Source organism: Siniperca chuatsi, linkage group LG6 (assembly GCF_020085105.1).
Source record: "Siniperca chuatsi isolate FFG_IHB_CAS linkage group LG6, ASM2008510v1, whole genome shotgun sequence".
NCBI lineage: Eukaryota > Metazoa > Chordata > Actinopteri > Centrarchiformes > Sinipercidae > Siniperca > Siniperca chuatsi.
The window spans coordinates 21,691,562-21,705,067 of NC_058047.1; the positions used below are offsets into that span (position 1 = coordinate 21,691,562).

The 13,506-nt window shown below is 39.7% G+C and overlaps 1 protein-coding gene across 2 annotated transcripts in view; it reads left to right on the forward strand.

Annotated features, from left to right (window-relative positions):
• Positions 1 to 306: 306 nt before the first annotated feature.
• Positions 307 to 13,506, forward strand: part of si:ch73-63e15.2 (protein strawberry notch homolog 2) — a 64,353-nt gene continuing 51,153 nt past the window's right edge. For both annotated transcript variants that reach the window (XM_044200747.1, XM_044200748.1), the window contains exon 1: positions 307 to 482. The gene's annotated coding sequence lies outside the window, so the exon portion shown is untranslated. The remainder of the gene's footprint in view (positions 483 to 13,506) is intronic.

The following is a 13,506-nucleotide window of genomic DNA, read 5'->3' on the forward strand; positions in this document are numbered from 1 at the left end:
TAAGTAACATCAAGTAGCAGAGTTATATTTTACTAGACAAAATATTAACATTAGGCCTATACTACATCTAATTAATCTTATTTATGAGCGTATTGTTATTACTGGGTTGTTATTATTATTTAATGCGTTGACATTAAGGCCAATAACAGAGCTGTAACTGATTAATTTCTTGTCTCATCTGCCATCATTTGTATTTATTCCAATTTGAAGCATTGGTTCAGATGTGCCAAACATTAATGATGAACTATTTATGGCCTGGCTGTTTTCTGCTCGCGATCATCAAGCGGCACTGCGCGTGACGACAGCGGCGGAAATATTTTTTCGCTATTCAAAATGGCACCGTCTCAATCAGGAAGTGGAGAAAACAACTAAGAAGAATAAGTTGGATAAAATTCCTTATTTCTGTTACTTTGACGCGAGTCTTCGCTCAAAAGCAGCCCGTGTGCTCGGGGTTTGAATTGAGAATAAGAAACACATTAACGGTAAGTGTAATTCGAGGATATTGTGAAAAGGCAAGCGACACATCGGCAGTTGCCTTTTAACAAGATGCGTTCTGGGCAGCCTCTCCTAGGCGCGCACGTTTTTAACAAGGGGGTACGCCGGTTACCTTGAGTTAAGCATTATCATAGGAGACGTTATCGGTAAACTTAGTTTGAGACCAAAGGAAGTTGGGGTAGCTGTAGCAAAGACATAGTGTTACTGATATACCGGCATTACTATGCCACCGTCAAGAAAAGGCCAGCTAGCTAGCGTAAGTTACTTAGCTAACGTCAGTAGCTTAATAAGATATTGCTTTGATATTAGCTAACCAGCAAGTAATGTGGCTCATCAAAAATACTTTTACAAGAGTAACATGCTCGCTTATGTGCTTGCTATGCAAAAAAAATAATTGTCAGAAAACTACCTCAGGTTTCTTTAGCAAATGAACGCTAGATAGTAACGTTATCCCATTATCATACGCAGGCAATGTAAAAAACGAACATACCCAAAGTCAGAAAACGGCTATGAGCTACGCTAACTTAGCTAGCACAATTAGCTATCCGAAGTGTACCTGATATTAGCAAACTAGTGTGGGATCTTGCTATATTTTGCCGTCCGTGATTATTGACCGAGAAATTTAAGTGGACAAATCAGAAACGCGTTGTAGCCAACGCTAGCTTTCTTGCTAGCGCTTGTTAAATGTATCGTTTGTCGTTCGGCAAGCTAACAGTAGTGGCAGTAACACTAACGTAGAGCTTTGGCTGCTTTCCTTTGTGCTCTGCGGAGACCAATGTGCTTCTGTAGCTTTCTTAAGAGGAAGCCACATTACGGCTTACTACGGTATTGATTAAAAACGTTACTACAGTCCGCGATGGAAACACGAAGAAATCTTAGCTAATGCTGAAAGCGAATGTAACGTTTCAGTATAATTTTAGGACACCATGAGTTAGTTGGAAATAATGTAGCTAGTTTCCACAAAGCTTTTGGGGATATAGCCCCAGTTTGTGCCTGTCATGTATTATCGTTACATTAACAAATGAGATGGGAAAAGTTAACATCAACGTAGCAGTTGTAGGCATTCTTAGTAACAATCTTTGGTCGGCTACGCAGTCAGTGGTGTAATGGCAGCTAACTGTAAGCATTGTATGTATCCCATTTTCCCCCCCTTGAACTATACCGTGTTGGAGCTGTGTGTGCATCATCAACACCCAAGAATTAAATGCTTGCCAAGAAATAAGTGGCTATACTGTGTGTATTCAAGTGTGCCCTGCACTATGCCACTGTACCACCATGATGTGGATATTACGCAAGAAGAGCAAAGGGGTAAACATGTCACTGGTGTTTTTCTGTATTTTAAGATTTAAAAAATATATGATCTACAAATGTTCGCTTAATAGTGACAGAAACCAAACATGCTGGGCTGTTTGGGGGTGACTCAGGAGGAAATGAAAATGGTTCTCACAAAGCTGTACCCTCTAGTTCTTTTTCTTTCCTGCAATTTTCACTCTTTAGTTTCCAGTGTGTGTTGCTTGCAGCCAAGGCTAGCCAGGCCTCACACAAGCCTTGACATAGTAGGTTGCTATAGTGGCTGGCTATTTTTCTAATTATTTCATTTACCCCTTGTTGATGGATATTATTTGGTAACTGAAGTGAATGACATGCTCGGTTGCTGTCTTTTACTCGCGTGGCCTTAACCCCAATGACAAGGTCTATGGCCTTGGTGTCATTTGTTGTCAAATCCCTCTTGCAGCCAGGTCTGTCTCTCCCTCACAATATAGGTTTTAATAATAACAGACAGGCAGGCTGTTAAACTATTGGATTGTCAAGTAGAAATACAGGCTAAAAACCACAACTCATGGCTCCTTTTTTGTTTCATCTGTCCACAACCTAGAGTACTAAAACTGCATGATTATTAGACACCTGTTCTCAAAGACAATCCTACAGGCAGGAACATGGCTTGGTCATATGGTGCTGTGTTTGTTTTTGTTCTGTCTTTTGGTGTAACTAAAATAATAGTAATTAACAAAATAGTTGACATACAGTATTTCACACATATAATACTGGCTACTTTTGGCAAGACAAACCAGTGTAACATGTAATATTTTAGGGACACATACACATGCCTCCCTCCTTTCCAGGGGTGCTAGAGCAGTCATTCATAGTAAAGGTAACATCTAAACACTGCTTGTGTGTGAGAGTTAAGTTGCATGTTTGTGCTGCACAGCTCCCCCTTTTCTAATTTCCCACTGTGTCAGACAATTGATGGCTGCCTGACCCGCTGGCACTCTGTGGGTCACAACACACCGGATCTGTTGATGCCGTGTTTAGAGCCTACAGGAACTGTAAGGATGATACACAGAGAATATGGGGGTATTTCGCAGGAAGCAGGATTAGCAAGTTTGTCAGATAACTTTGAAATCTTAAGACATCCTCTGAAATGTTCATTTTCATAAATGTAATGTCCAGGTTTTGTTTAATGCATTCAGATAATTATCACCAGGAAATGGCATATTCTTTTTACTGTTTTATTTATTTTTTGTGGGAAATCAGTTTTTGAAACACTGGTGGAGTGAAATGGAGTAGTAAAAGTGGAGTGCTAGCCCTTTTTTCTCCCCTCCCCAATTGGTGCCAGTGATAAATCTAATTTATGGCCCGTGGGCTGATTAGACTGAGAGTGAAAAATGTGGAGTGGAGGAGGGGAATTGGGGCTAGGTAATATGTTTGATTCAGTTCCTGCTTTCCCAGAAATCTGGCCTTCATTAGATAATAGTTCATGAATTAAACATAATATGAATCTTTGGTCAGAAGAGAATGAAAGAACAAGTGACAGTTGTTGGGAGTATGTGGCCATAGTGTTAATTTCTACACTGTGTCAAGAAACAAACAGGTCCTTTACGATGGGCTGTTTGAGTATATCCCATGTCCCAACTAGTATCCAGACCTGAGGCTATGTGGATCTCTCCCAAGCCACATAAGAGCTCTGTAAGAGATGACTGAAATGCAGGAGAGCATGCCACATTCTGGCATTCCTCGCCACTTTGCCTTATGGTTTTCTGAGGAAAAAGTGTGTCAACATCCTTCTTAGAAAAGCAAAGGATTTCAAAATGGGGCTCATCCAGGAAGGAAATATGAGAGAAAAATTAATGTCTACATTGATGGATGACTGAATACCTTGTGTGTCCTTTTCAGTTATCAGCTTGGATTTATAACCAGCCCCATGTGATAAACAGGGAAGGAAAAAATAAAGTTATTTTCAGTTTGACATACAACCTGAACTGCAAAATGTTTGGAGTAGCATAGTATAAACATAGTATAAACTATACTTATCAACCTGTAAATCCACTTTTGTACTTTATACTTATTTTAGCTTTTATACTTTATATCTACTTTTGTACGTAATTTATCTTAGCTGTATTATAGTGTATTATATTTTGATTTGTACATCTCTTATTTCTTACTAGAAATAATTGTCTTGTTGCAGACTTATTATTTCTATTTCTATTCTATTAGTACTTCTTTTCCTGTGTGCATTGACGTGATAGTGAGCAGCTGTAACGAAATAGTTTCCTCTCTGGGATCAATAAAGTATTTCTGATTCTGATGTATATATGCCACATTTTTTGCAACACAGGGCTGTCCTGCCTGCATGGGACTCTTGTAGCATACTCGATGACCCATGATGTTCTTGTGTTACGCCTTTAACACAAGATCAGAACAGCTAATGTGTGTTGTCCCATGTTGATCCTATTTAACTGGGAGACCTGTAACACATGCAACACATGCAGGTTCGACCCTGATCTCAGGGTGGGTTGTTGATATAAGTCAAAAGTATTAGTGGCATTTACATATATAATCACTTAAAAAAACTTGATTGCAGAGGAAATTTCAGCATTCTGAAAAAATCTTTTATACACACAGCCTTTAGATCATTATTGTTGTAAATACAGTAGGTTTAGTTTAAAGCTAAAGTGCGGGACTTTTACATATAAATGAACGTCCGTTACATTCAAGCCCTTGCCAAACAAGTTCACACAATGCTGATTAAGCATATCGCCGCCAGGTAAATCTCTCTGTATTTCGCAATATACAGAGTTTTTAAATCTGTTGTCTGTGGCGACATTCCTGCGCTGGTGCACTGGTAATGATGTGTTTTACACCAACCAGCAATGATTGGTTTGGTTTGATTTGATTTGGTTTGCCAGAGCGGAAGCAAGGAGCAACCCAGAGCCATGTAGTGAGCTCCACGATCCGCCATTGCTGTAAAAAAAGGGGGGTGAGAGTTTTGGAGAGAGTGTTTATTATTGTTTATTATGATTGTATAGTTTGTGTTTAATATGCTTTGGCAACATAGTTGTATGCAGTCATGCCAATAAAGCCACTTGAATTGAAATTGAACAGAGTTGCCAAATTTCTATATATCTGAGACACATGCACCTTTCTCTGTTCTGAGCAATCATGATCAGAGTGCAAACACGTTACAGGATACCCTAAGGCCTATGGTTTGGTCAATTTTATTGGGTACGGTACAGTACAAGTAAATATTTGCCATTCTTGTTTTCTAGAGGACTGTCAATAAATTGATCCCGAGGATATTTATTTTAAATGTGTCCCTTAGGGAGAGAGAACATCTAGTTTACCACAACTAGTTTCTGCTAGGGTAGTGATTGGCGGATAAAGCCTTATGAAGCTTTGGGGCTTTCTTTCTATTCGTGCCAAAAAAGATTCAAAGCTTCGGGGCTTCAAACTCAGCAAACACAATGACATCTGGTGGCTTGTAAAACTTATAGCAGCCCTTCAAGACTGAGACCGAAACACCACCACACCTCGCTGATATTAACACTTTTCGTCTCATGTGTGCAATAAAGGTCCACGTAGCATGCGTGTTATTTGTTTGTATACTTTTGTTCAGAAGTGCCACTGTGGGCTCATGTTTTTAAACTTCGTGGTTGATATTTGTGACATTTCATGGTCGCAATGTGATGTGATTTTATCCCACTAATGTGCCGATCACATAGTTGAGCTGTAAAACTTTAAAAACTGTCAAACTGAATGAAGTGTTTTCCAAATCACCAGTGAGGTTTGAAGCTTTGGACGTCATCAATCACATGGTATTCTTCATTTGACACAAACTCCGGCACAATGCATTGAACCCATAAACTGTATATAATATTCTGTATATATAATCTGTATATAATATTCATGAAGTGAAACCCTCTTTTTATAGCATCAAATAACTAATTAAAACCAAACTTATTAGAAAAAACATACATACATACATGAACATACATCAACGTGATACGTGATAAGAATTACTAAAATGACAGAAACCATCTTTGGGGAAAAATGTATCTAACGTGTACTTTGATTTTTTTTTTTTTTGTTTGGCACATGTCCCTTTCACTAACATGGATGGAGGGGGTGGGGTTTATGACCTATACTGCAGCTAGCCACCAGGGGGCGATCAAGATGTTTTGTCTTCACTTTCGGGGAGCTGTCATGTCGTCCATCTTTATATACAGTCAATAATTGAAACCATGGATCTATAATAAGACCTGGATACCAGACCCAAAAATGGCACCTTTTCAGTTCAATAAGAATTGCTCGCCGGTAACATATGCCAAAAAAGTTTCTATCTTCTGGGTTAAACCTACTATTTACTACTACAACTGGTTTGCTAATGAAAAATATTTTAAAAAATGGCTTCGGAGAGGGGCCACATTCATTCATAGCTAAATAAGTCCTCTGTTGATTCCTTACTCTGGACATTAGCAAGCATTAAATAATCATGATCAAAACATACAATCAAAGTTAATATGAACAGCTGGTAAAATAAACAAAGTGACAATACACAGATTGCTGTAGGTATAAAGGAATTCTGTAAACTTTATTTTTCGCAATTACATTTATAGTAACAATTTAGTTGTGCTGATTAAAGGCTTTGAGAGTCTGGAAATTTTTGTTTTAGGTACCTTGAATAGTGCTTGAATTTTACTCTTAAAAGCTGTATAAACCCTGGGGTTTACTTCTGGGGACATGTTGTCCACTGAAAGTGCTCAGTAGTGTTTCTCCTGCTGGCCCCGCCTGCGAGTTCCCACTCGGCCCATAGACTTTACATTGTGATAACTTCACTTTGATTTTTAAATCGCTTTTCTTGGCTAGAGGAATATAAAACCTCCATGAATCAAACATTCATAATAGAAAGAGTCAGAATTCACCTTGTTTGCAGACGTCTCTTTTATAATGGTGGTCTATGGGGAAAATGCTTTTTGGGAGGCAGGGAAATTTTCCGCTGTAATACCGCGAGTGACCACTGGGCAAAATTGGAAGCATCACCCTCCCCTTCCAAGTGTGTAGGAGCAACTACGGTGGCCGGGAAAAACGCGAACAACCCTATCTACAGCCAGTGTTTGGTTTGTGTTCTGGGCTACTGTAGAAACATGGTGGTGCAACATGGTGGCCTCCGTGGAAGGGGATCCGCTCCCTATGTAGATAAAAACGGCTTATTCTAATGAAAACACAACAATTCATATTTTCAGGTGATTATACACTAATTAAAGCATACTTATAAATATTATATTCCATTTCTGCCAATAGCTCCTCCTAAATGTTACACACTGCACCTTTAAGACATCAGCGTGTTATTCATACGTCATTTGGTAATACCAGGCCTGGTGGAGATCTACACTCTACTGAGTGCACACTTTTTTAATAGAGTAGCATAATGCAGTAGTACTGTGGAATTCAGATTTCCTATGAAAGTGAAATTGTTTACTTACATAGCCAAACAGATATGGGATTTTTAGGCGATACGAAAATAGATATTTGAGTACAAATAGCATAGCATATTAATTTTGTTACATGAACATTTTAGATAAAGATAACATATTTGCAACAAGCTAATATACTTAGACAGTGCACACATGTACACATAAATACTATGCAGTGGAAACATACTTTGTATATTCACACACACATGATGTAGTTCTTTATTTGAAGATATTTCTAGCCCTGGGGGCAAAAGCTCAACTTCATAGAAACAATCAGGCCAGATTTTTACAGCAAACATGAAAAAAAGCTTTTTTTTTGTCTCTTATACTTGTACATACACACACATTTGCATGGACATTTTGTTGGAGGATCTCTCATAATATCAGGGTAATGTCTTGACATCGGAACAGTACATGCACTTGACCCAATATAGCAAACTAGAGTATCCTAGATGTATGCTAGACATATCCCAGATGTGATCAGAAGAATGGATGGTAATTAGTTATAATTTATATTTTTTAATTATTTTTCAGGAAAGGATTGTGCCTGTCCAACTAATTTTCTGCATGGTTTACTGGCTTGCAGTTGTGTTATTGTGCAAGAGTATGATAGCAGCAGTAGTCGATACCAGACAGATGAACTGAAGTTAGCATTGCAAAGTGGCACAGGCGGACAGACACAAACAAGCTCCTTGAGGTTGTACATGTGGTGTAATATTCTCATGCCTGCTAGAGAAGTGAGGTCAATCTAAGTGGAGTAGAGCACTGTCTGGATTTGAACAGCGTTAGGGCAGAGTTCAGAAAACTGAAACACTTCCATTGGCAACTTCCCTTACAGAATTTCTCTTTCCTGTGTATTTTTTTTTTCAGCACAGGACAGAATAGTATGATTTATTTTTTGTTGTGTCATTTTTAATTTGTGTAGAGTACAAGCTATTTAGTTTCTGAGACGCAGGTTTTCTCCAGTTCCCATTTCAGGATAAGCTTCAGTAGGTGCCTCCTGTTTGTACTGTGTAACATGATATTTGGACAATTGGACTTACAGTTTCTGTTTTAAGATCACAATTAGCCATGAATACTCTTGCATTGCATGTTTAAAACCCATCTTGTATAATGCACTCCAGTTCAGCAGTCCAGGTTTGCTTCCTGGTGCTATGTTTTTTTGCTTGTGAAATAGGCATATATCAGTAGAATGCCAAAAAGAGCAAGACAAAATTAATGTAAAATTAAGACAACCTAAAAACAATGGAAAAACATGACAATGGAAATAAAAACAAATGGAAACAATAAAAGCAATAAAGAGACGAATAAGAAGATCACATAACACATCACATAAAAGCAGTTCTATAAAAATTAGTTTTAAGAAGTGATTTAAAAGAAGTCACTGATTCTGCAAGCCTCATCTCCTCGGGCAAGTCGTTCCACTGCCGAGGGGACCTGGTGGCAAAAGCACAGTCACCTTTTAGATTTAAGCCTCGACTTTGGAACAGGCAGAAGGGCCCCACCTGAGGATCTAACGCAAGAGAGGGATTGTGATGGAAATAGGGAAGTAGGCAATATCACTGAGAGAATATCGGGCCGGTGATGGAGACGGATTGAGTGGGAGGGTGACAGAAATGAAGGAGATTGTCCACATTTTGAGAATTGAAAGGGCCGATATGAGTAGACAACAGCATAAAGGTGGGAAGTATCTGATGCAGAGAGATAAAGCAAACTACCACACAAGAAAATAAGAGGAGTGGAGGAGTAGTGTTATGTCTGGGTAGATGTTTGCACATTAAAAGGCAGCATTGCATTTACTGAGAAGAAAGATGTATATTTTGTAATTCTGACAAGCTATTTATTTCACTCAATTTACAAGTAATCTGATAATACTACAGTATGTTAATATTATAATATGTAAACACTCATGATTGCATGTCTGTTGTTTATTTGAGACCCCACAAAAATATTATGGAGCTGTGATTATCAAATGCACAGCATACAGTATATCTCCCCTTTTTAGGTCAGCCCTTTACATTTGGCTTCTTTGCTTTGTGTGACAGCAATAGCAGCATTTCTGTAACATTGTGGCGTGAATGTTTCGCAAACTCTTAAAATGACATAAGAACTGTACTTTACAACAGCTAAGACAGATACATAGATGAAAAATGCATATGCTTTACACACAGCTTTATGTGAGCTCCAGAATCAACAGCTTGTTTAAATGTTGCTCTGTCCAGCCTTCTGTTTTCAATGAGTACTCTTACAAATTTGTTTAGGTAAAATAAGGTATGGTCTGTTGACCTAACTAGTTGAACCAGAGCACTAAAGGGTAGAGAGCCGCACGCAGCTAGCACGTGTCATCATCCTTCTATTCTGAGGAAATTAGATGACAGAGGAAAACGGGGCAAAGAGGCCGCTAAGTGGATCGTTCTCTCTCTCATCTAGTCGACCTTTGATCTATTTCTGGTAGGTGCTGGTGCAGGTGGCAGTAGAAGTAGCAGGATTTGCTCCTAAATGAGTGTCATAAAGCCACTGCAAACCATTGTTAGTGATCTTTTTCTACTTCTCAAACTCTTCTCTGCCCTCACCTTTCTTTCCTCTTTGCTCGCTGGCCCTCTCTCCCAGCCTGTCCCTCTATTTATTTACCACAACAAAGACATCCTCTGAGCCATGAGAGCTTGATTAAGTTCCCCTTTTATGGATAAATCACTTTAATGTCTCATTCAGCTGGTGTTGGTGGGCACAAAGATATTCATCATCGTAACAAAATGGTGCAAAATAGCCATTTGGAGTGGGTTGATGAGAATCTAATTAAGATTAATCGTTATTCCGTGTAAGTAGCTAAATCTTTGAACCTTGCCTTTCAGTCAGACCAAATGACTGCCCGTTTGTTCAATGTGCTCCTGTGTCCTGTCCCAGTCCAGAGAACCTCTTTGATAAATATTTGAACGGGCGAAATGCAATAACAACAGGCTCTTAAAACCCAATTTGTTTCCATTTCCCGGCTTTTGATAAGATGGCAGATTCGGTTACATGGTCATTCGATCATTATTCTCTATCCAGTGTCCTACCCAGTCACTGGGCTGTTCACAGCCCCTTTATGGCAACGTCTGTTACACTGAATGGAAATTCTGTTTGTGGGGAGGGGAACAGGAACAGATTGGTAGCTAATGTCTATGTCCTTTTATGTATGTGCTTAAGAGTATGTGTCATGCATGCGGGTGTGTTTGTGCATGTGCACAGAGAGGCAAGTATAGGCCTTCTGTGTTGAAAAAGGTTCCGATTAATAATGTAGGCTGTTTTGAATGACAAACCCCTGTGTTTCCCTGGGAAGTAACTTGTTCCTTTTATGAATATTTCATCACAGTAGATAATGAATCCAGCCAGTCTAGGCAATCATAACCAACAGCCCCCTTGCTGCTCTGGTGTAGGGCAGCTGGGCCCTGATCATTTCTAACCTGATTACTGGTGATGCTGACGGACTCAGATTGGTGATGAGTGAGTGTTGTGCATTGGATTGAATGATTGTCGTCGGCCAGCTTGTTAGTAGTGAAGACAGATGCCAACAGAGGACTGTCACACAAGAAACTTTTGTGTACTATGGTCAGTTGACGAAGTACAGACGTTCCTCTGTTTGGTTGCCGTGAAACGAGAAGATCTACCGAGAAGTCTCTCAACTGTTGGCTGCACACGGCTACCAAAGGGCACAGTGTAGGGAAAAGTTAAAAAACAGCCACATACCGAGAATCAAGAAAACCATCCCTTCGTTATCCTCCATTGTTCCTGTATTTGTGTCGCGTTGAAGATAATGTCATGGCAGTTTCACGCGGCACCGTTGTGACGATCAGCTAAGGATCTCGCCTACATTGAGGGGGTACTGCAGTGGAAAACGAAGTAGAGAAAAGTACTTGGTATCAAAAGCGAGTAGAGTAGAGTAGAGTAGAGCCGAGCCATACCATGCAGTGGAAACATGACTATAAAGTGCAAATTGTCATGCGGCCATTGTAGGAAGCTGCATTTGCTAAAATGGAATTGAGAAACATGGGGTAATTTGCATCTGCTGTTGACACCCTGTATACCATATGGAGCTGATTTTGAGAATGTGGTTATTGAAGATGAAGCAGAGCTGTGTGTTGAAGGATTTTCTCAGTACCTTTTTTTAAGAAGGGTTTAGTACAGGGCCCAAAGAAAAGTGATGAGGCGAGTGTGACTGGAAGTAAAGAAATACATGTGAGAGGTGGTGAGGCCACAATGATCAACAGGATAGAGGGATGAGGTTGAAAGAATGAACCTTTATTTTTCTGCGATACCACAGAACAGAAAATGCTTGTTCCCCACACAGTTATATTGTCTCCAGCGAGGAAATGAACTAATTGCGCACATGTTACATGTGCACATACACAAATAATAGTCGTGTGTGGAAGTATGATTGTATATCAACGCTCCACATGTGAGTGTGCATTTGTGAGTGAGATGGCACACGCGCCAGGCAGGGTGGTTGTTCTCCTCGTGAGCGTTAATCGTGACTTAGCAGCTTAAGGAAGTCACACTTCCCTGGATGATCCCCATGTGCTCTGGCCGCAACTGATACTCAGTAAAGGCCACCAGCATACAACCAGGCAGTCCTTCCTAGCACAGCCTGTATTTACCTCCTACCTAACGTACTTGCAAGCAAATGTTGGGTGCTGTAACTAACAACACACATAGTAAACTCACATCTTGTGTTTTTGAAGTGACAGAGGCATGCTACTTGTTAACCTCTGTCTGTCTGGCTGACAGACAGGCACAGTGACTCACACAGCCAAAGGGAACCAACTGGCCTATAATGTGGCCACAACGCTACTAAATCTCCATGTTTGCAGTCCTTCTGCCCAGATTAACCAGTCTGTTTGTTTTGGCAAGTCCAGCATATAGTGCATGGGCTTGTTTTTAAAGATTTCAATTACTGCACATGAAATGGCCTAATCTCCGTTGCAGTGAGCTTTTGCTCTAGGCCACCCAGAGAGAGAGATGGAGGGAGACGCACATGGGAGGGGGTTGTACAAAAACCAGCAGTAACCTTTGAAGTAATTAACAGATTACACTGCAGAAGAGTCTCTCTCTCTCTCTCTCTCTCTCTCTCTCTCTCTCTGTGTGTGTATGTACTGCTTTATAACAAAGGTTTTATTAGTTATTTTGAAATGCCGTTATTCTCTTAAGCATATAGAACATACACATTTTGCTTAGCAATCTTGTTACAAACTATAAAACCAGATATTGACAATATAAACTATATACTGTAACTTATTTTTAAATAAGGGTTATAAAATAACCTATGTGTGTGCTGCTTTGTGATGAATGAACTCATTGTGTGTCCCTTGTGCTGCTGTGGGCATGTTTTGTTCTTTATCTTTTGTTTTCTTTCTCCCATATCTCCAACCCTCTTCTCCCTACTGATAGCTTTCTTCATCACCTCCCTCTTCCTCTGTGGAGTGGTTAGGAGTAGTAGGGTTTTTTGCTGTTTTCTGGTAACGAGAGGCCTTAAAGGAAAGACATATCTGGGACCGCTCTTACAATGATCAGCATCGATTATCCTCAGAGGCTTGCTGGAGGGGTGGGGGTTAGGGAACAGGGGACAGCAAACGACAGCCATTTCTCTGTTGCTAAGAGATAGCAACTGGCAAGGTACTGATGGGTGACGTGGCTATGGGTGGGCAGGGGATATTATGGGCATTATGGTTAAATGCAATGCTTAACAGAAGAAATTGCATCTTTTTGAAGAAATAAGATGCTACTGTGGTATGCTGGGGTTTGAGGTTGAAGAGGGTGATGGAATGATGCATGTTTGCTGAGGCTAATCAGGAAAACTAGGAGTCTTTTTAGCTGCCAACTTATTGATCAAATTATTCCTTCAGCTGAGGAATGTATACTACTACTACTGTATTACTGGGGATTACTGGCATTATGTATTCTGGCTTTCACATACACTGATATATTGTTGAATTGCACTTTCAAAAATACCCCTTTCATACTGGAAACTTGTGTATGACATACTCTACTGAATGTGCATTCAGACCGCTGTCAGAATAGTCCCTGAATCTAATCGTTCAGAGACATGATTTTACTACTTTAGTTTCATACACATCACTGCTGAACCACAGAATTCAATAGAATAACACAGAATTACATTAAATATAGTGACAAAATTATGTTTCAGTTTAGTTTCTCTCTTGCTCACCCACTTACATGCACACTTTCTCTTTCTTTTTTTCTACCTCTCTATGCTCTTTTTTTT